The sequence below is a fragment of the Plectropomus leopardus genome, chromosome 24, assembly GCF_026936395.1.
Source record: "Plectropomus leopardus strain MGB_pleo_1.0 chromosome 24, ASM2693639v1, whole genome shotgun sequence".
In the NCBI taxonomy this organism is placed as follows: domain Eukaryota; kingdom Metazoa; phylum Chordata; class Actinopteri; order Perciformes; family Serranidae; genus Plectropomus; species Plectropomus leopardus.
In genome coordinates, this window is record NC_142199.1 from 2,617,100 (window position 1) to 2,638,465 (window position 21,366).

Consider the following 21,366-nt stretch of genomic DNA (forward strand, 5'->3'; position numbering starts at 1 on the left):
TGACTTTATTCACTCAAGGTATTCTGTAGTCTGTGACTAACGCAAGGTCACAGTGACCTTTGACACTAAACTCTAATCACGTCATCCTTGAGTCCAATTGGATGTTTGTGCCAAATTTAAGTGTTTTCAAGGCCTTTTTGAACATGGCATTCAATGAGAGAGACCAGGTCACACTGACCTTTGACCAGCAAATTCTAATAACATGATTCTTGAGTCAAAGTGAACGTTTGTGCCAAATTCAAAGAAAATCCCTCATGTTGCTTTTGAGAGATCTCGTTCATAAAAATGAGCAGACCAGGTCACTGTGAGCTTAGACCACCAAATTCTACTGAGTTCATTCTTGACTCCATTTGTGTCAAAATTTTGGAAAGTAATCTAAGGCCTTCTTGAGATATCGCATTCGTGAGAACATAACGCCTCTGGCCACGACTTACTGGCACAGAGGCATAACAATTGATCCTCCTGTAGTGATCAAACTGATCAGGATTGACGGCCAGCGAACTATGTACTGGATATACTAAGAGAATAAACATGATTCAGGAAGCCTTTTAAGACCTGAGTGAGTCTGTGCAAAGCTCTAAAAATAGGCTAAAGTCAGCAAAGCTTTTATGTTTACTGTTTACTGATGCACGGACCAGTTTAGGACATTTTCACTTGGAAACACAGAAACAATTTGACGGTCACGTCCAGAAAGAGATTCCAGTGTGGAAACAGGCACTGCTGAAGGCAACATGAAGCCCCAAAATTTGCCACAGTAACATCTTTTTAAAGTTTGTCAACACGTTGATTAGATTTAAGGTAACAGTGCAGGTAGCTCCTCTGGACTTTGTCATTTACTTTTGCTCTGTATTTATTCTGTTTTCCACATTTAGTACAAGCTGTCACTTCATCCACCACTCAGCGTCTTAATGTTTGCTGGATTTGGTTTCCCAATTTCTGCTGCTGAGTTAAAACCTTGCATCTCCAAGTCAACTTTTTCAGGAGCTGGTAAAAACCGCCTTATTTAACTTGACAGAAGCACATTTTAATTTACTTAAACCAGAGACAGATAGCTGTGGCCTCCTTCTCTGCAGAGCCGCATGTTGTCTTTATCCTGAAGCGACTACATGAAAATGAGCAGAATCACAGTTATGAGGTTTTCAGCGAAACAGGGAGGGGAAAAAAAAAAAAACAGTGGTGGATCTCTCATTTTTTGGAAGAAAACTCTCCAAACGTTCCTTGGAGTGGATGTGACGAGGAGATAACGAAACAGACGGGAGGTTTTACAAGCGACCGAAATCTGCTAACAGGAGCCAAGCAAAAGCAGAAACTACAGCAGAGGCCAGGAGAGAAGAAGAAAACATGGGCCTCTTTCAAATCATATTAAAAAAAAATCAAACAATTAAAAAAAAATGATTGGAGAGAGGCGGAGGAGTGGTTTTTTTTCTTCTTTTCTAACTAATGAAGAAAGTCTGGGGTTGTTGAGGACAGATCTCACTAAGAATAGTAAAAAAAAAAAAAAAGTGCACCTTATGAAACATATGGACACTTGGCACATTTTTTGGCACCCGCTTAATAGTTCCACTCCCAAAGTCAGAATCTGTGGTTTTGAAACGCTGCCGCTGCATATGGAAGTGTTAAAGTTTTTGTCACCTTTAATTGACATCATATTGCGCCGATTGAACTTTGAAAAGTCGTGGTAAACACTTTCCCCCACCGGTACGGATCGACCCGTGTGGGGAGGAAAAAAAAAAAAGCCTCCCTGTCGCTGCCGATTTGGGCCCAGCCAGGAAGGTTTTTCTTCTTTGTCTGAAGAGAGTCGCTCGCGGTAATGCGGAGAGTTTATGTGCAAGAAAGGAGAAGCTAAGTGCACTGAAACGGCATACGACATCAAAATTAGGACTTGTGTGCTGTGTGAAATGGAATAAGTTATCAAAACTCGCTCAAATTAGGTAGGTTGACTCTCCCTTCTGGGCTAGATCTTTGTGAGACGGCGCAGTGAAGAAAGATGTGGGATGTAAAACTCCGGTTAGCAGCCGGCTCTCCCTTGGACATTGGTTTTTAAAACGGGGGAGTGGGCGGAGTGAGGAGACACATGATTGATTAATGACTTACTTTTCCACTTAAAGGCCACAGCTACTTTTTGCTCGGCGTTCATTTAACTTTAATTTATGGGGGAACGCTAAGGTAAGGCTGGATCGGCGCTCGTCGGCTCACTCAGGAGACAAGGTTGGTGTCAGGAGAGCCTCGGTTGTCTTGGTTGAGGAAAAAAATGTGTGTGTGTGTGTGTGTCTCTGACTGCGCGTTTGAGGCTGCGTCATAAATAATGCACCCCGTCTAAAAAGGGAAGGCTCTCCAATTAATGCACAGACAAATGTGGAGGGAAAAAAGACAACTTTGCACACAGCAGAATTCTCTTTTTTGTCCCTTCTCACCCCCCGTTGTGCACGAGGACTCTGTATCACCTCCAGAAAGTCCAAGAAGAAGCTGAAATGTGTTTAGTTTGGAGCTTTTTAAGCGCCGCTGTGCTAAATTCAGCTCCGTTATGGGTTTTAAAAACCAGTTTTGTTCCTGTGTAGTTTTGTCTCGTGTAGATTTTAACAGTTAAACGAAATTACCTTTAACCCTTTGAAACCTGGAGCGACATCACTTTTCTTGTGCTGCTTTCAGGCACCTTTCACAAGTATTGAAACCTTTGAAATTTAAGCATGTTGGTTTGATCTCTTTCAGAAACATGGGGAAAGGGGCAACGAGTGATTGTGTGTAACTGTGTCACAAATTGAAAGAAATAGGTAGATTTATTAAATTATTTTAAGAAGGTGATGGAACAATGTTTACAGAAAAAAAAGGAAAAAGATAAGTTAAAGTTATGTTACAAAATTTTTATAGTCTTGTCTGCCTTGTTTTCTTTCTTTTTTTTCTTTTTTTTACTTTTTCCTTCATTTTATTTTTTTTATACTAATTTTCAGGTAATTTTGTTGGACTTTTTATGAATTTCTTGCTAATTTTGGTGTCATAATTTTCTTTCGTTGCTTTTTGGCTTCTTCCCATTTTGTTGGAAAAAACCCAAAATGTTATTATATTATTAGAATTATTTTTTTTATTATTATTTTTTGTCAGTTTTGTTCCTTTTTTTACCTTTAAAAAAAATACTTTATCTTTTTTTTAAAAAATAATTTTCGGGTAATTTTCTTGGACCTTTTACTAAATTCTTGCAAATTTTGGGATCGTCATTTTCTTTCATTGCTTGTTAGCTGAGGTTTTCAAGATTTTTTTCTGGGTAATTTTTGGTAGTATTTCCTTTTTTAAACAATTTTTTAAGGTAATTTTCTTTCCTTTTTTTTTATTTTTTGGGTAACTTCCTCTTTCTTTGCTAAAGTCCTTCTTCCCACGTTCTTGAAAGAAATCAAGCCAATTTGTTCAGGTTTCAAAGGGTTAAGAAGTTGCATTTTCTCATTTTGATCACATTCTGCTTTTGCCATATGCTGTTTTTCTGCCCATTCCACGATAGTGCTCTCTGCACCCTGATGCTCGAAAATTAGATTTCCCAAATGTCAGAAAGACTATTTGGTTAATTAAAGGTTAAAGACATAAAAAGCAAGTCGTTTTTGGTTTCTATTCTTATATCCAAAGGAGGAAAATATCATCATCATGTTCGTTTTTCCTCTTGTCGTGACATTATTAAATGTGTTTATTGTCTTTATGTATGAAACCAGATGTGTTTCTGTTGTTTAAGGCGTTCGAAATGAGATTCTGGACATCAGAGACATTTTGGAAAACTTGAAAAAAGATCAAACGAGCCACATTTTCGGCTTTAAGATGTCCGATTTGATTATTCTGACGCAGAAACAGAAGTGTGCGACATAAAAAATGGAGTTCACTCTCAGCACGGCTGTTATTAGGACTAGTTCCAACAACCTGACTGTTATTTCGGTATGCATGGCTTACTTTTCCCCTTCATAAAATTCACATTGGCTTATTTGCATGGAGCACCTGAACATATGTTATTGAACTTCCTCCTCTGTGCTAAAAGCCCTCAGCTCTGCTCAGGTGTGTGTATCCAACTCAGCTGCAGGGAACAAAATACAAATGCATATTTTATGGTACAAAAACCTCAAAGCCAAACCTAGATATTAGTCACTTTAGTAATTAAAAATGTATATTGCTCTGTGCCGTCTCACATTGTGCATTATTAAAGACGGGATTTTTTTTTCTTTCCTCCTCTTCTCAAACTTACATCGGCTCAAAAGGATTTTTAATGCAAAACACTCCCTCAGAGTGGCTGTGTGCACTTCACTCGACTCCTCCGGGTGAATTAGCAGACTTGTAGCAGATGAGAAAAACACGGGGAGTTTGTATTGGCAGGAGTTGCTGCACAGGTGCCTCACACAGCGCGGATTGTAATTACAGCGGATTACATTTGTTGGAGTTAGAGGAACACGGGGAGTAAATGATATACCTGAGCTGTGACACTGAAGACAAGCACTATCATTACCGCTGTATCATAACATCATTAAAAAAAAGACCGTGGTCGATAAAAGTAACAGAATCTGGTTTGCATTTCGAGTCGAGTAGAATTTGCAGAGTGATTTACAAATGAAGGACATAACGAAAACAAGGAAAGACAGACTTTCTCATTTTTATGAATCAAATTAATAGAAACCATCTTTTAAAGATTTGAAATGATTATGTACCATATATTTTATCCTAAAATGGGCATAATGTTTTCATCTCTATTAAAGTCGACCATCTGTACTGTAAAATCTGTGCAGAAAATGTCTGTTAATGACTACGCTATGATGGAAGTGACACAGCAAATTATTGCTCTATAATGAGAAAGTTATCCCTCTTTTCGTCAGTAATTCTGAAGTAAAAATCAAATACATGTTATTAAGTCAAAATCTTCAAGTGTGGGAAGATTTGAAGTGTAACAGATATGTTAAAAATATCACTTGTCAAAATTGTGAGATTTTTTAAAAAAGGCAAAACTGCAAAAATGTAAAAAATAAATAAATAAATAAATAAATAAATAAATAAATAAAATAAATAAATAAATAAATAAAAATTTAAAAAACACAAAAAACTATTTTTTTTCTCTTCTCACTGAAACAGGCTTGCAAAAGTATTTTTGTAATTATGAGATAGTCCAGTCAAAAAAATATGCAAAATTGCAAAAATTTTAAAATTTAAAATTAAACAAGACCTGTAAGAGTTGTTAGAGATGTTTAGTCCTTCTTTTCTTTTTCCTTTCTCCATACAGTTGTGTACAAATGAGATTTACCAAAGTTCAAAAAAAAAAAAACAAACTGCAAATAAAAAAAAAGAGTATATGAATAAGCTTTCAAACAAACAATGCCAAAAAGAGGCTTACTTTTTCTATTTTTTATTATTATTACATTTTACATTTTTACCTGGTGTGAACTAGCTTGAACTTTGGCCTTTTTGTAATTATGGGGTTTTTAAATTTTTTCAAAATTTGCGTAACTGTAAAAACTTAAAAGTGAAGTAAATTAAAAAAAAAAAAATAAGCTCAAACACACAAAACCAAAAGAGCTGTTAAAAATTAAATTACTGTTCATTTCTGACCTAAGGTATACTTTTGTAAACACTTTTAATTTCTTTAAATAAAAAAATGACAAACAGCTGTCAAATCTCTTCATTCGTCACAAGAAGCCAGTAACAAACGCTGCTGACATTTCACCCGGCTTCCAAAAATTCACGACAACAACATCCACAAAGTGTGCTAAAGGGTTAACATATTACCACACATTTAACATTGCAATTAATACTCTATAAATCTAATTATTTAAGAAGAGCAGACTGCTTTGCCTCCTACATATCGCTGCTGTGGATATGCATATAAGCAGCACAGATGCTGGCACTGACTCCTCTCAACAAAGACGAGGTGATAACACCGCCATGTGCGCACAATACGATTCCACGCACGCTCGCGCAAAAACACCTTCAGAAGTGAGTGATATACGTGGACTGAGAGCGGACACACGTGCATGACAACACACAGCGGTGTTTTTTTTTTTTTTTTGAAGCAGACCTTTCATAGCGTCACATATTAGTCACGAGGCGTCTTCCACATAAAGTTTACACCGCCTAATCTATTACCCTCTAAATGGGATTTTAATTGAATTGGCGTCAAAACGACAAACAATGACGCCTCTGTTGCAATTAATAAAATCACGCTGCAGAATCTATGAGGCTTGATATGAACCTCCATTCAAATCAAGTTCATTAATGTAAATGCAAGCCATTCAAAGAGGCTCCCAATTTTTCAATTGCACCCCCCCCACACACACACACACACGCGCACACACACACACACGATGATGGTTTGATTTTGAAAAGGAGGCCGACAACAGAGAAAAAAGAGGAGAAGAGGGAGATCAGATGTGTTGGTTTTGTTCTGATGAAGATGAAAAAGAGGATGGTGACACCGTTTTTTTGCACTATGTTACATGTTGGCAAGAAAATACTGATTAAAAAGTGCAAAAAGACAGAAAGTCTAGGGTAAATAAATTGATAAAAATCTCTGAAATATTCTGAAAAAATGTGAAAAATTATCGGTTATAAACTCGACGGCTGAAAAATAGAGAAACGCACCATTACTCTCTCCACAAAGCGGCTACACTGTTTTTGTTTTTTTAAATGAGAGCCCTTCTGCTACCAGTGGCTGAGTAAATACAATGAGGTGATTAAAAGGGGGGAATGCTTTAAGCGCGGCGCTAATTAAATGGGTATGCTAATGCTGTCATACTTAGCAGATGGAAGAAGAATTACTTAAGTGTAATGCACATGTTATGGTATTTTCGACATGACATGGAGGCCCTCGTGGGATCGCTCGCTGCCGTCACGTCGTGTTTCACAACTACTCAAAGCAGCACACACGCGAACACACACACCTCTTCAGTGACACTATCTTCCCTGCAAACTTGTGAGTGTGAGCCGCCCATATGCATACCATGACACACACGCACACACACACACACACTGTACAGATTTAAATCAAATGTGTCATTTCGGAGAGCTGTCAGTTATTTCGGTGAGAGGAAGTCACAGTTTGTAGAAAAAAAGTAAAGAGGGAAAAAAAATACTATAAAGGAAAAAAAATAAGACGTTTTTCTTATTCCCACTGTCCTTTCTGGCACATTTCATCACAGATTGGAGTTTTAGTTGTACAAACATTTCTATAAACCAGAGCTGCTGCAGAGACAGAAATAATCTGATTGGCTAACTGAAACTCAAGCGAGAGGGGCCAGAAATGTTGTCTATCGTCCATCGAAATCAAAGCACACCAGGCATCATTATATGCTTTATTCACCAAATTTATCTCTGGGAAAGAGTTTTAATTTAGACAGACTTGAATTAAAGCTGGTCTGCACCTTGCCGTGTGTGCGCTTTCTCAATATTAGATCTGAAATTAAACCAAACAATCATGATTATTTCAGATTTGTTGTCGGAAAGGTTTGGATTATCTGCACTGTAAAAGGCGTTCATGTTCAGGTTGGGCCGGTGTGAAAATTTTCAAACTGGTATGTTAAGCTTAACACTATCACCAATATGTGCCAAAAAGCATAAAACAGCATCAAAATAGAGCTTATTTATCAAAAATGTGCCAGTAGAGAATTCCCAGCATCCCCTGAGAGAGGTCCAAGCTAAAACACTCATGTCCTAAAATCCTAGAGATGTCCTTAAATCTTAGAAAATGTCCCCAAATCAAAGAAATGTCCTAAAATCCAAGAAATGCCCTTAATTTTAGAAATGTCCGAAAAAACCTAGCAATGTCCGAAAATCCAACAAACATCCTAAAATCTTAGAAAGCATCCAGAAACGTCCTAAAATCCAAAAAATGTCCTTCATTTAGAGAAATGTCCAAAAATCCAATAAACATCCTAAAACCCCAGAAACATCCTAACATCCTAAAATTGTCCTAGAATCCAAAAAAAATCTGAAAAATCTGCAAAAAGTCTGAAAATCCTTGAAATGTGAAAAGTATTATGATATTTAATGTGTAATCTTTCTCCAGCCAGCTGCCACCATGACTTGGTTTTTGCAGTGAAATCAGGAGATATCGAACCTTTATCTCCTCTTTTTAAACAGAAACAGAAACAAACAAAAACAGGGCGTCTCATAAAACGGTGCACAGCATCACTCACAGCTGGTTAGGACATCTATGTCCTCGTCTGAAACTCCAAAATGTTGCCATGTTGGCTTTGTTTGAGTTTTCTGAAGAGACTAAATTTATCGGTGAAAACTGGTTGATTATTCTCAGTTATTCCTTCAGCTGTTTGGTCTATAAAATGTCAGAAAATTGTAAAATATGTTTCCCATGGACGCAGGAAAGCCCTGAAAGTGATTTAAAAATCTGTCACGTCATCAAACGGCGACGTCTATGAGCCGAGCGGGAACTTGTAGGCCAGTGAGCGAGAGAAAGAGTAGACTGCATACTCACAGAAAGCCGGAAGCTGGAGAACTTTTTTTGGCGGTATCTCGGTAATATTGAAATATGACAAAATGACATCCTCAGATGTCCTCAAATGTCCTCAAATGTCCACAACTTACAAATATTCACTTTGCCAAAGAGGAGTAAAAAAATTGAAAATATTCACATTTAAGCAGCTCCAGTCGGATAATTTTGACCTTTTTTGAGGAAAAGTCACTTTAATTAATCAATCTCTTCAATTGACCAACGCAGCTGCAGCTTCCTCTTGTCTCTTCACCCCAGAAAACACATAAACTTTTCAGTAAATAAACACAAATTGTGCTCACCTCTATCAAAATCTGATGCCCTTCATGTTGCTGGAGCTCGCCTCGGCTGTAAACCGTGCAGTCTGTCAGACACTCGTGGCTCTGTTCATCTGTTAAGAAACAAACACAACATCATGTTTTTCTTATTATCAGTGAATTTGTTGCCGATGATGTCGGCTTCTTTTTAAATTTGCCGAAATGTGTAATAATGACAAAAGTTGGTTCAGCTGTTCTGCGTAAAATGAAACCGATTTAAGCTCGTTCATTAGAACAAACTCGCAAAACTCTCAACTCTCTCTCACTGTTTCACCCTCACTGTGTGCACTTTTTACATTTAGCAGCAGCGTGAGGAAAAAAGCTTTCTAAAAGAGGCCGATGATAACTTCAGTGAAGAATTCTGGCTGCAGATCTGTTATCGTCTTATTAAAAGCAGGTGTCACCGTTTCTGCAAATGAAGGACGTCCCACATGATGTGCAGTCCCTCCGTAATACTTCACACAGAATAACATTCACGCTGAGTTTGTCTAAAGTAACCGACAACAAAGCTCCCGGCCGAAAAAAAAGAAAAAAAGAAAAAAGAAATTGAAACCTCCCAAATGGTCTCTGAGAGCCGGGGGCCCATCAGTCCACTTTCAGTCCAAATTCAAAACGCCTTCATTATCGCCGTTCCCTGCCCAGAGACCAGTCCGGTCAGCCCACCGCCATCACTGCTCATCTACTATATCTGCATGTTTCCCTAATTATGGGCCATGTTTATTCCCTGGAAGACCAACTTCCAACAGAGATGGCAGGTTGTGTAATCAAAAGTCTTACTCTCGGGGCTCCCAAAATGTAACCGCCTGTAAATGAAAATTGAATATTTTGGAGCTTCATCTGGGGAGACACCATTAGCGTCAAAGTGTTCTGACACATTTGTTTATTCCTGGAGCTTCTGAGCCACCGGCGGATGAAAAACAGACATATGCGAAAGGTAAAAGTTAACAAAAATACCATTATTGTGCAGTTATTAGGAAACATGGAGCGAGGAGAGAACAAAAGCAGCTTCAAAGTTGAGAACGAAAAAAGAAAATCTGCATCCATGAGAGTAAAGAAACAAAAGCAGCAGAGCCGCTACACAGCAGCACTTCTGTCATATATTTCACACAATGAATACAATGTATACTGTCCAAATTATAGGAAGTCTGCAGTTTCCCTTTGAGATGGAGACACATGTCACGCCTTCTTTAAGGCAGCCGAAAAGACAAAACCGTCATTTTACAGTCAATAATCAACTCCATTGTTTCGACAGTATATAGCTCTGAAGGCCACGGTATTTAGGAAGCCACAGAGCCACCGAAAATCTAAACTGACTGTAATTTCAGTAAAACAAAGCGTCTCTTAATGCTAAAATAAAAGTGAATGAAATTTTCGGAAGCTTTGGTCATATTGAAGAGGAAAAAAACATAAAGCCTAACACACTTTAACACAACTATCAAAACTGCTACTTTTTCAATTTTTTTCCCAAAAGTAAACAATGTGACAAATCTTATTTTATACTGAATAAACTACCGAAAAACTGAAAACCTTTTGCCATGAATCAGATGAGATCAGACGCAGAGTTCGTACAAACAAGGAGGAGTCAAATTTCTCAATCAATGTTTGTCAAAGCCCGAGAAGACGGCCCCAAAAATACTCAGTTTAATGTCAGACAACAATAAAAACAAACAAATAAATAAATAATGTAACATTAAATAAGCTGAAATATGAGAATTATTATTATTTTCTAGAAAATAAAACAGATTATCAAATTATTTGATTAATTATGAGAGCCGATTGCTGAGCTAGTTAATTCAAAATTGGATGCATTTTTATCAAAGTAGGCGCTTCTTAATAATAAAAAAGGGATTAAATTAAATCATTTGTTTTGAAGCTTTGGGTAAGTTGAAGAGTGCAAACATGCAGCCTAAAATACTTTGACACAATGATCAAAACTGCTATTCTTTGTCTTTCAAGGTCCATTATTCTACATTAGTTCCTCTCCAAAATAGACCATGTGACATTTTTTTACCAATATTCAACTATTTAACTGTCCAGATATGGTCAAGTTCGGGTCAAAGGTCTTTGCGTCAGTATTTTTAAAACCCAAGTGGATCTGATCGGACACCACGGGGGAAAAAAGCACGTTTTTTAAGGCGAGACAGAGCGTGTACGTTGATTTTTTTCTCTTTTGATTCTTAGGACAAATATTGCTCCCTTTTACACCATGACTGCTTGTTAATTGGATTGGCTCTAATTATCTTTGGGTCTATTTTGGACGGAGCGCGGCCGTCCTCTGGTCCCTTTTGGATTCGGTTTTTGTGAAAATTAATTTATGCATGTCGGGTTTGGGTGGGTTTTCCTCAGGTCGGTTTCTGAGGGGCCCAAAATGATTCAGTAAAGACCGCTGCTATACACTGACCTTCACAGGGAGCTCAGTGTGGCACTTTTTCACAATTTATGGACAGCTGATTGTGAAAAAGCAGGGGAGAGGCAACAAAGGCCCCAGTTGTAATTATTTGGCATGAACTGTGAATATTCAGCTACCGGGGCTCCTAAAGTTGTCTTCGGTGTAAGAAAACAGAATTATGGCAAATTCAAAGTAAAAAAACAAAAAATGAAACTCAGATTTACATGAACTGTCTGATCTCATCAGTTTCATGGCAAAAGTATAATTTGGAGCATGACTCAGATCCGGGGTCAGTTCAGTCATCAGACTGTGACAATCAAAACTTACCCTTTATATGTTACATGTAAAGGGTAAGTTTGTTTTGTTTTTTTAACCTGGACCTATTTTTCCATGTTTTTGTGTCTTTATGTGACTCATGGGAACAAAAGTTTTGAAATTGGTCCACTAAGAGTGCAAAAAAGAAATGTAACCACTCTGTTTTTGCCAATGACAGAATCAGTGTATTATTCTAAGTGCCTGACAATGTATATAGTAGTAGTAGTAGTAGTAGTAGTAGTAGTAGTATCTCTGCAGATAAAGACCTCTTTTAAAAGTAAAATCCTTTTTGTTTAACCAGAAACAGCCATTAAATCACTACTGACTCCATTCAAATAAGTATGAATGAATGAATGAATGAATATCTGTTTTACTCAAAGGAGCATAAAGACTAACGACAACAACATAAAACAAATAAACATGAGAAAAACATCAGAAAAAGACTAAAAAAATTTGATGAGGACATTAAGTTAATACAGGTCAAGTTAAGACAAGTCAAGTAAAATTATAATAAGTTAAAATAAGTTAAATATAACAATTTAAGTCAATATTTAAGTCAGTTTAAGTGAGTATTAAGTGAACTTAAGTCAAGTACAATTTAGTTAAAATAAGTTAAGCTACATTAAATCACCTTAAGTTATCTTTTATCAATGTAAAACAAACTTTAAAGTCGACAGAAATGTAATGCGTTTTAAATCAATTTAAGTGAATATGAAGTCAAGTTGCCAGAAAAATAGCAAAACTCACAAAAGACCCTTAATTCACCATTAGATGTGAAAATATGCCGCCTCTAAACATGTTAAAATGACTGTTTTTGTTTCTTTGTTTGTTTGTTTTGTTGTTGGGCTCGGCTATGACGATTTCGGGGCCGTTTCTGTTGTCCGACACTTTTAACGATCTGAGCCTGTCGGCTGCAAAAACAAACTCTTGCAGTATAAGCTGACGATGCAAACCTGCCCAGAGAGGTTACATTACAGCGTTTTTTGTAATCCTGCTCAATACTAAAGCAACTTAAAAAAAAGTAACTTAGACACAAAAATATGGGAAAAAAGGGTCCAAAAATACCAAAGTTACCCTTTAATTAGTGAGCAAAGAGGGAGAGATCCACACTCAGACATTTTGACACACATCAACACGGTTATTTTTGCATTTTTAGCTCTATTTGATAGTTATTATTCTTCCCACGGATAACTGGTCAAATACAGACAATATGAGCATTTTACTTGCGACAATCGCTTGGCTCAACCCAAACACTTTGCCATCAAATTGAACATCACAGATTGATGAGATCAAACAGTGGATGACAATCTGAGGGTGGATCTTTTCTTTAAACTGTCAAACTCTGGGTGTGCACTTTGTCACGGCGTTCTCTCCCACACGCCGAGAAATAAAAGAAAACAACATGAATCAGAGACGGGGAGCCTCCAGCGCTCTGTTTTGGGTTTTTTTTTTGTTATTATTCTCACATTGCAAGTACAACCTGGAACAGAGGCTTAACACGGTCAGATCAGCGGCTCTGTGTTACGGATCAAACGAGCGCACAAGGTGAGGGAACTCCAGTCAGTGTGGATTTTCCCTGAAGAACAGCCCGAGGCAAAAAAAAAAGAAAGAAAAAACCCTCACAAATCGAGGGGGCGATAGGCGGCCGCGAGGCACATTAAAAAAATGTCACGTTTTTCAACCATTTGGTAGGGGAAGTTAACCAAATATGAGTGCGGCGTAATGTTCCTTTAAGCTGTCATTTAAACTCATACCTATCATCACTCGTGGCCTTAGCGTGCGCGGGGGTACTGATGATCCAACGAGGAGCGCACAGTTGATTAACTGCGCCCCATCCATGCGTTGCTTTCTCTATTTCTGTCAGGCCTAATGGCATTAGATCAGTAATTATAAGATTATTCACAGTTCACGCGGGCCTCACTGTTAACTTTTGAGATATGAGACCATTATCTGCTTCTAATCTCTTTTTCTCTGAATTACAGCGCAGATTCATATCGCCGGTTTGACGGCTCGTATGTCGCGCCCGTCCTCAAACTGGCACGCTGTGTCTTTGTTCAGGTTCCCCGCGCAGCTTTTGATCACCGACAACTTCTCTTTTTCTGGAGCAGCTTTGAGGGAAAGTGCTAAAGGGAGTTTCTACCTACAGACACAGTGTGTTTGAGCAGGATTCAACTCTTCTTAAGAGTAAATCTACACATTTATGGCGCTCTACTTATACTCTAACTTTGGATGGCGAAGGTTTACAGGAGATATGAAACCATCTGAAAACCAGCAGTCGGTGCCCAGAGGCCTCGAAGCAAAGCACAGAACTTCAACTCGCTCTGCAGCAACAGATATGCCTCTTTAATAAGGTTTTTCTGTCCCAACATGCAGCTTTTTCTAGTTTGAACAAGAAAAAGCTGAATATTATTAGTCCAACTGAGTCAAAGCCCTTTAACCCTTTAAAAGGCTGAGTAATTTGACCTTTAATTTCATTTCTTCTTAAACCACATTTAAGAGAAATAACAATAAATCTACCTTTTACCGTTTTTTCTTTTTTTTGTCAAAAACATGGTAAAGGCAATGAGAAACGTAAGAAGAAATGGCTCCAAAACCTGCACACACACACTCATAACAAACTTTTAAACTTTAAACAAAAAATTAAAAATTTAAAAAGTAAGAAGTACAAGAAAATCACCTAGAAATTGGAGAAAGAAAAACAGGAAAAAGTTTTAAAAATATAAACAATAATCAAGGAAATAACCTGTGGAAAAAGTGTTTGGATTTAATAATAATAATAATAAAAATAATAATAATAATAATAATTGCGTATTTTAAATAAATAATTATGAGTATATATATTTTTTTACATTTCTTCAGCTTTTGAAAAAATATAATAATAATAATAATAATAATAATAATAATAATAATAATAACTCTGTAATTTAAATATAGAATAATTAATATATATTTTTTTTGTTTTTTAAAAACAAAGTCTTCCAAATCTATTAATGTCAATAAGTGTAACATTTCTTTTCATGTTGCTCATTGCTTTTTCCTCATGTTTTCAAAAGAAAACAAACCAGCTGCTCAGATGTCTTAAGTTCAAATACTTGTGAAGGCATCAGCACAGCATAAGAAAAGTGATGTCAATCCAGGTTTCAAAGGGTTAAGGATTAGTCTGAAGCCTATCTTCTTAATAACAATATTGTCTTTGTAGTCTAAATATGTAGACTTTTTCAGCCACGAGACCACACAGCTGATCCCGAGGTCAACATGGAGAGACGGCTCATTTAAAACAAAACTTGAAGCCAGAAACAGAAACAGAATGAAAGTATAAAAAAGGAGGTGATGACAAACCTTTGGAAAAAAAACAAAGGTTTTAAAAAAACAACCTTTCATCTACCTCCAGGACCAATCAGGAGCCGCCCTCATGCTTCACAGAGGTTAAGGTCATTTCCTTTAAGCCTGCACCGCTCGGCTCCTCTGCCTCTCATCCATCGACTCGTCACAGGAGAGGCAGACGTCTCAGCCTCCCCTGTAATTAAACACCGAAGAGGAGCCGTCACAGCGGGGAAGGGCGGCTCGGTGCTCCCTGGGGTGAAGCAGAGCCACCACCAAAGAGGAGGAGGAGGAGGAGATGAAGGAGGAAGCTGCAGCTGAAGGTAGCCTGAAGGTTACGAGGCATACATAAAGGCTGGAGGCCGAGGTTGGAGCTCAGGTCTCCAAAGTATCCGGCTTCGACCTTCTGCCTAACAAGTGATGTCCCAGAATGCTTCAAAACGAGCGCACTGTAGGTCCAGTATCTACAGCGCACATGTGAGATCACGCTGTGGTGAAAAATTTAAAATTGTCGTCCGAAATCCACAAAACAGACTGCTGATACAAAAGCAACTTAACACTTCAGCACCGTTTTTACGTATTTGCACACAATTCTTGACATCATCATCAGGATTCGAGTATCGCTCGCATCTGAATCACTAACGGGAGCTATATCGGTACCTGGAATTCGGCACAAGTACCCAAGAGTACTTTCTTTTAGTAATTTCTACTATCTCCCCTTCTGTTTCTGAGATATGACGTTAAACAATGGCAGTAAAAGTTTTTTTGAAGAACATTTTGATGTTACAGTGAAGCTGACTTTTAATTTTTTTAAATAAAAACTTAAAGACACTTCTCTCCCACTGCCTCCCCAAATCTGACCTTTTATATCCTCTGAATTGTGCTTTTGTGTTCTGGATTCTTGTATCTGTTCATACAAGTTTTCATGATTTTGTATTATTATTATTATTATTAGTAGTAGTAGTATAATTAGAGTATGAATTCTTAAGTTAAAGTGGAAAACACAACCTTTGACCATGACCTTTGACTTTAAACCATCAAAAATTAATCAGATCATTCTTGAATCTAAAAAGTTTGTGCCGAATTTGAGGAAACTCCCTAAAAGCCGTCTTGAGATATCACATTTATGAGAATGAGACGGATGAAAGATCAAACTGCTAACTAGACTAAATAAACTAATTAAATAAATAAATAAATAAATAAATAAAAATAAAAATAAAAATAAAAATAAATAATTTCAAAAAACGTAGAAATAAGTACAACAAAATGATGAAAAAAAAATCCTACTCCTCTTACCCAGATAATAATTGTAATAGGACCATCACCAGTAAATGCACTGCATGTACTCATGCACACACACACACGCCTACACATATTCATATAAAGCAGAAACAGATACATCAATGCAGTAAGAAGAAATGTTGAAATCTACCGAGTAGCTAAGTTCTTGGTAGAAATGTAGCCTTAACTCTTTGTCTGTTTGGACCACACTGTTGTCCCTCCAGGACAGTCATCAGTGGACAAAGGATCAGCAACTATAAGAGGACACGATTATTAAAATAAATATGTCCAGAACGCTCTCTGCGGACCTCTGCGAGCGAACGCGTCTCATCTGTATACTGATACAGAGCAATTAAGCAAATTGCATTAACAAAGGGCTGGAGGGCCGTTCTGCTAATGGCGTATCTCACAACCTCTGGGCAGACGCGGGACTGATTCACATGTAATTTATGGCGCCGCATCACGGCCTGTAGTGTAACAGGATCAGTGTGTTGTTAATAGATGTGCGGATAGACGGATGGACAGATAGAAGTCTTTGGGGAGATCGGAAGGCGCCTGCAGCATATTAAGGCACGACATAATGAAAGCAGGAAGTAAACACCGCTCTGGCCTTGTAAGGCCACTCTACCTTGAAGTAAAGTGTTTACAACCCAAATGGCAGCCGCCGACTCTCCGTGAGGTTAAACGCCCTCCGAGACAAATAAGCGAGGCCCTTGCGAGGGAGCAGAGGAGGTAAAAGACGAGTGAAGGTAAATCTTTAACAGCTCAATCAGCGGCGAACACATGCGGGATGACAGCGCTGGTTTGTCTAAGGGGCTCGGCTTAATTAGCCTGTGCTTTATTGTTAATGAACTTCATGCAGTTGTTTGCTTGTATAATCAAGGCGAAGAAGCAGAACTGCTAGCTAAGGTGCCAAAAATAAGCTGACAAAAGCACCGGGGCCCTCCTCGATTACCCCCCCGCTCGCCTCCCCCTCCTCACCCGCTCTCAAATGGAAAAGCCAACTGCCTGCTTCATAAAACTCGCTTAGCAAGACACTGAGACAAAATGGACTGTAAAGTTCGTTAGATGGAAATATTAAAAAAGAATTAAGCTAATGGAGATAAAATTAAAAGAAATGAGGCAACAAACACTCCGCACCAAAAATGGCATCGCCATGACAGCTAGGATTTCTAATGACGGACTGCATTTGGGGAGGGAAAAAAAAATTAAATGGCATCCCGCGCTTAAATTTCTTTGAGGAGTAATGATCCGAGAACGATGCTCACTCCTGGCACTCGTGGGGAAGAGAGGGGGGAGCAGGGGGAGGAGGGGAATCTGAAAATAACAAAGGAGCATGTCCTGCAGTGAGGTTTAGGTAGCACGTGTAATGTTACATTGTGATAACAGAGTCCAGCATTATTTTCTGTGATTCAGTCTGATGGAGAAGAGCAGTCATACGGGCCGAGAGCTGCCGGTTCAGCTACAGAGCAGAGGCACCGCCGCCTGCGTTTATTAATGCTACAGATCAACACAGCAGATAAAAAAATAAAACTAAGGACAAAGTCAAAGGACACACATCAGGTGAGCTGTGAGTGGTTTCCAACATAAGGTCAAAAGTCCTGCAAAAGGCCCTCAGAGGCTCTCGGTGTTTCAATGAGAAGAAACAAAAGACATAATAGAAGCTGGAGATGGAATAATAACAGATTTTGTCTTAAATTTCAACTTTAATCTGTTTTATAAATGTTACTACAGTGTTTGCAACAGAATTACAAACTATGTGTCTTGCGTGTGTGTGCCTTTTTACTGTTTTTTTAATCATTCTGTGTCCCCTCTCTAAATTCGGACATTTTCATGGGTCCATGAATGCAGTACAGGTGGACTTCCTCAGGAGTTCTTTAATGTTTTTCTCTCAGCAGCAGTTTTTAAGTTTGAAGTTGCGTTCAGTCGATCTGGTCCGAGCTGATCTGATCACATACATGGATGAGAGGAGCAGCTGCTGCAGACGTGAGTGAAAGCAAACTTTTAAACACAGCACAATTAACGATTAAGCTCCACTTTTACTGTGCCTGATGCTCTGCTGCTCCATCTGTGCCCCAAATACTCTCTGCGCTCCCAGTAGGGTGCAATAAATAACCAACTGTATATATATTCGAAAAGCGCTCCTTATGAAGAGTCCACATGAATGTAATTCCATTAATTTTTGCACAATATGCAATAAATTAAAAAAAATAAAAATCATATTGTGATTATTTTGACAGGTATTGCAATAAGATTTGTGAATTTTAGAGTAAATTTTACATTTTGTATTTCATTTTCACAGAAGAAAAGAAAAAAGTTGACAATGTACTTTTTGTTGGGGTCCTGAATCGAGCGTCTCGAATAGTTTAAAATTTGAAAAGATGACCCGCAAAAAGTCGAGTGCAAGATATGCCAAAGGAAACTGGCATATCAAATATCTACAACATGCTTGGCAAATCACCTAAAACTGTCAGTACCAGATCTGTTTTGCAAAGTATTATTTTTTTATAGCTACACTAAATCCATACCACCACGAAACTTCCAATACCCCAAAACTGGTTTTCTGAACAGTTTGAGTCTGACGCCACTTTCTTTTCAAACCAATAGCTGAAAATCACTGCTGCAAACAACCACAACACTTCAATCACTTTACATCTGAATGAAGCTTTGCACCTTATCATGCACGTGCAGACCGTTGTTTTAAGGTGACTTGCTGCTTCCATAACAATCGCGGAGCTTGAATAATGCTGCTTTGTGCAAACCGGAGAACTACGTGGGTGCAAAAGTTGCCCTGTTACACACACACACTTCTGCACTGAGCCTCCAGCATTCAGGGGGCAGTCAGGAAACGGAGAACATAAGAAAACGAGGGATTTCTGCTTTCTTCCCTTCACAACTTCTCCCAACTTTGTGCGAGTTGCCGCCACTGTCTCCTCGCACCAATTTGCATACGAGGAAACAGAGGAGCTTCCCGGGGAGGCCGTCCTTCTGCCGTCACAGTGCTACTTTCCCAGTCTCTATTAAAACAGGCCAAATTTATTACCAAAGTTTCTGAAACAGGATTTCTGCAGTACAGCAGAGGATTAGGCCACTCCTGCTTTAGGATCAAATTGCAATAATTAGGTAGAACATGAAGCCAAAATACGTGAAACACGTTGGAACTTGACACGCGCACAGACGTACAGCACACACACACAAATCAAGAAAAATATTCCATTTCAGGCAGATTCTCGGAATGAGCGAAATCCTGGATACCGCGAGGCCTTTTCAGCGTCGCCAGTTAATCTCCTCAAGGAGAAATGCAAGATGACAATGGCAAAGCACCTCCAATAATTGGTTCCAACAGGCTTACCGTATTAAAACCTGAAATGAGTTCTTCCCCTTTTAAGTATGATCCATTATTTCAATCCGGGGGAGAAAATTCTGTCTTTGAGAATATTAATAACTCCCAACCACGCACTAACATGAAAAAAACACCCCTCCCCTCCTAAAAGCTGTGTACCTGGCACCGCGGCAAAGGTCCCACCAAGGACGGGCACTTGAAAGCCTCGGTCCTCCCTTCTTTCTCCTCAACCCCCCCTCTCTTCACTCTCTCTTTTTTTTTCTCCTCTCAGGCTTCAGAGCCATCTTGAAGAAGACCTTGAGGCCCCCTTTGTCGTCTTCCCTTGAAACAAAACAAATAGAATTCAGGTCTTTTGATTGGCTTTAGCGAGGCAGATCTCGCCACGTCTCGCTCCCGTCATGTGAGCCAGAAGTTGTGACTTCAGAGGAGCGCCCCGACGCTCCTATCTCTGCATTGAAATGAGACCGGCAGGTCTTGAGAGGATGTCTGCTAACTTTCTTCCCACATCCAACCTTGTTACAAAATACAGAGAGTGTTAAAAACTTAATGCCGTCTTTTACTTTGCGGCAGCAGGAGTGCCGGTCGGCTTATTATATCGTCCTAGAAAATACACCTTTTCTGCAGGATTGTTGTCGTTCCTCGGCTGACTGGGGGAATATTTGAATATTTTTGATTACGTCTCGCATAGAACACACTGCAATCCCCTTTACCGTCCCGGGGGAAATTTGAGTTTGCAAGGCCAGGACAGAAAGCGGCGTCTTTTTCGTTTCTGTGCATGAATTTATGACCGTCCTTTTCTTTGCACCTCTGCAGGAGCAGAGTTACCCCTGTGTTTAGATCCAAAAAACAGTGAAGATATGAACAAAAGCTGATGAAAAGAAGAGAAAACATTAATAAAAACATCAAGCGCGGGCATTTGTTGTTTGACTGCTGTGTACATCTTTACACAAGCTTGCATCATTATGGTTTGTTTAGTCTGCAGATCAAGCCAAAAATTGTTCAGATCACCAGGCGTCTGAAAAGCTTTTAAGCACTTTATTCGGATAAGCCCTCTTTGATAGAAGATCCATGCATGAGCGAAGGAAAACCGCCGAGATAAACACAACAACTGACATCTGCTAACCAACTTTTTTTTCCGCCTTTTTGAAGCAATGTTGCCAGCAGAAATTGTCTGGTTTGTTTGTGTTGGGGAACCAGGAGCACCGGTACACACGCCGGTGCACACCGCTCGTTTTACTTCTCTGACAGGAAGATTAGTGTGTTTTACCATTTGATCTGATCTCATGTAACGTAGAGCATCTATAGGGGGTGGAGTGACAGGAAAGCTAATTATTGGCTTCAGAGTGAAGCTGCATTTGGCAGCAGCTGAACGAGACAGTGGACTTTAAGCCTCTAATGATGCCATTTGATATGGACTGATATGTTATTGGTACATGTGTCATTAACATGGCTTTGATGGAGCCATCAACAACTTTCAAATGATGCAAAAATGGCCTTAAAATACTATTCACCTTTTTTTTTCGGTTTGAGCTCGATACAGTTGTACATTGTATTGCCATCATCACGGTGATATGAACATGCACAATCAAAGCATCACAAAAGACTGTAAGACGTGATGAATAAGTACATTTACTGTATTTTCATCCGCCATCAGGGTCCAGAATTAACATCTGCTAAGCACCAATCCAATAATTCTCAGAACTGAATTAAAAAAACACATGTTGAGAGGCTCTATCTCATTTTGGTGTCATTTAGGGACTTCATGGTGCATTCAGGTGCTCTTTGTAAACTCATTAATCTACACCAGAATTGCCAAGACTGTTGTTCAAAATAACCAAGTTTCTACTTTATTCCTTCCTCTGTTGAAACACATGCATCTGTCATTACTTTTAAGCTTACACTACAGTATTTTAAATACTTTGATGCTAAAATCATAACAATA

General features: G+C 38.7%; 1 protein-coding gene across 1 annotated transcript in view; it reads right to left on the reverse strand.

Annotated features, from left to right (window-relative positions):
* Nucleotides 1-21,366, reverse strand: part of LOC121962891 (uncharacterized) — a 326,081-nt gene that overhangs the window by 247,823 nt on the left and 56,892 nt on the right. Inside the window, exon 4 of the mRNA XM_088074350.1 lies at nucleotides 8,761-8,849. The gene's annotated coding sequence lies outside the window, so the exon portion shown is untranslated. The remainder of the gene's footprint in view (nucleotides 1-8,760; nucleotides 8,850-21,366) is intronic.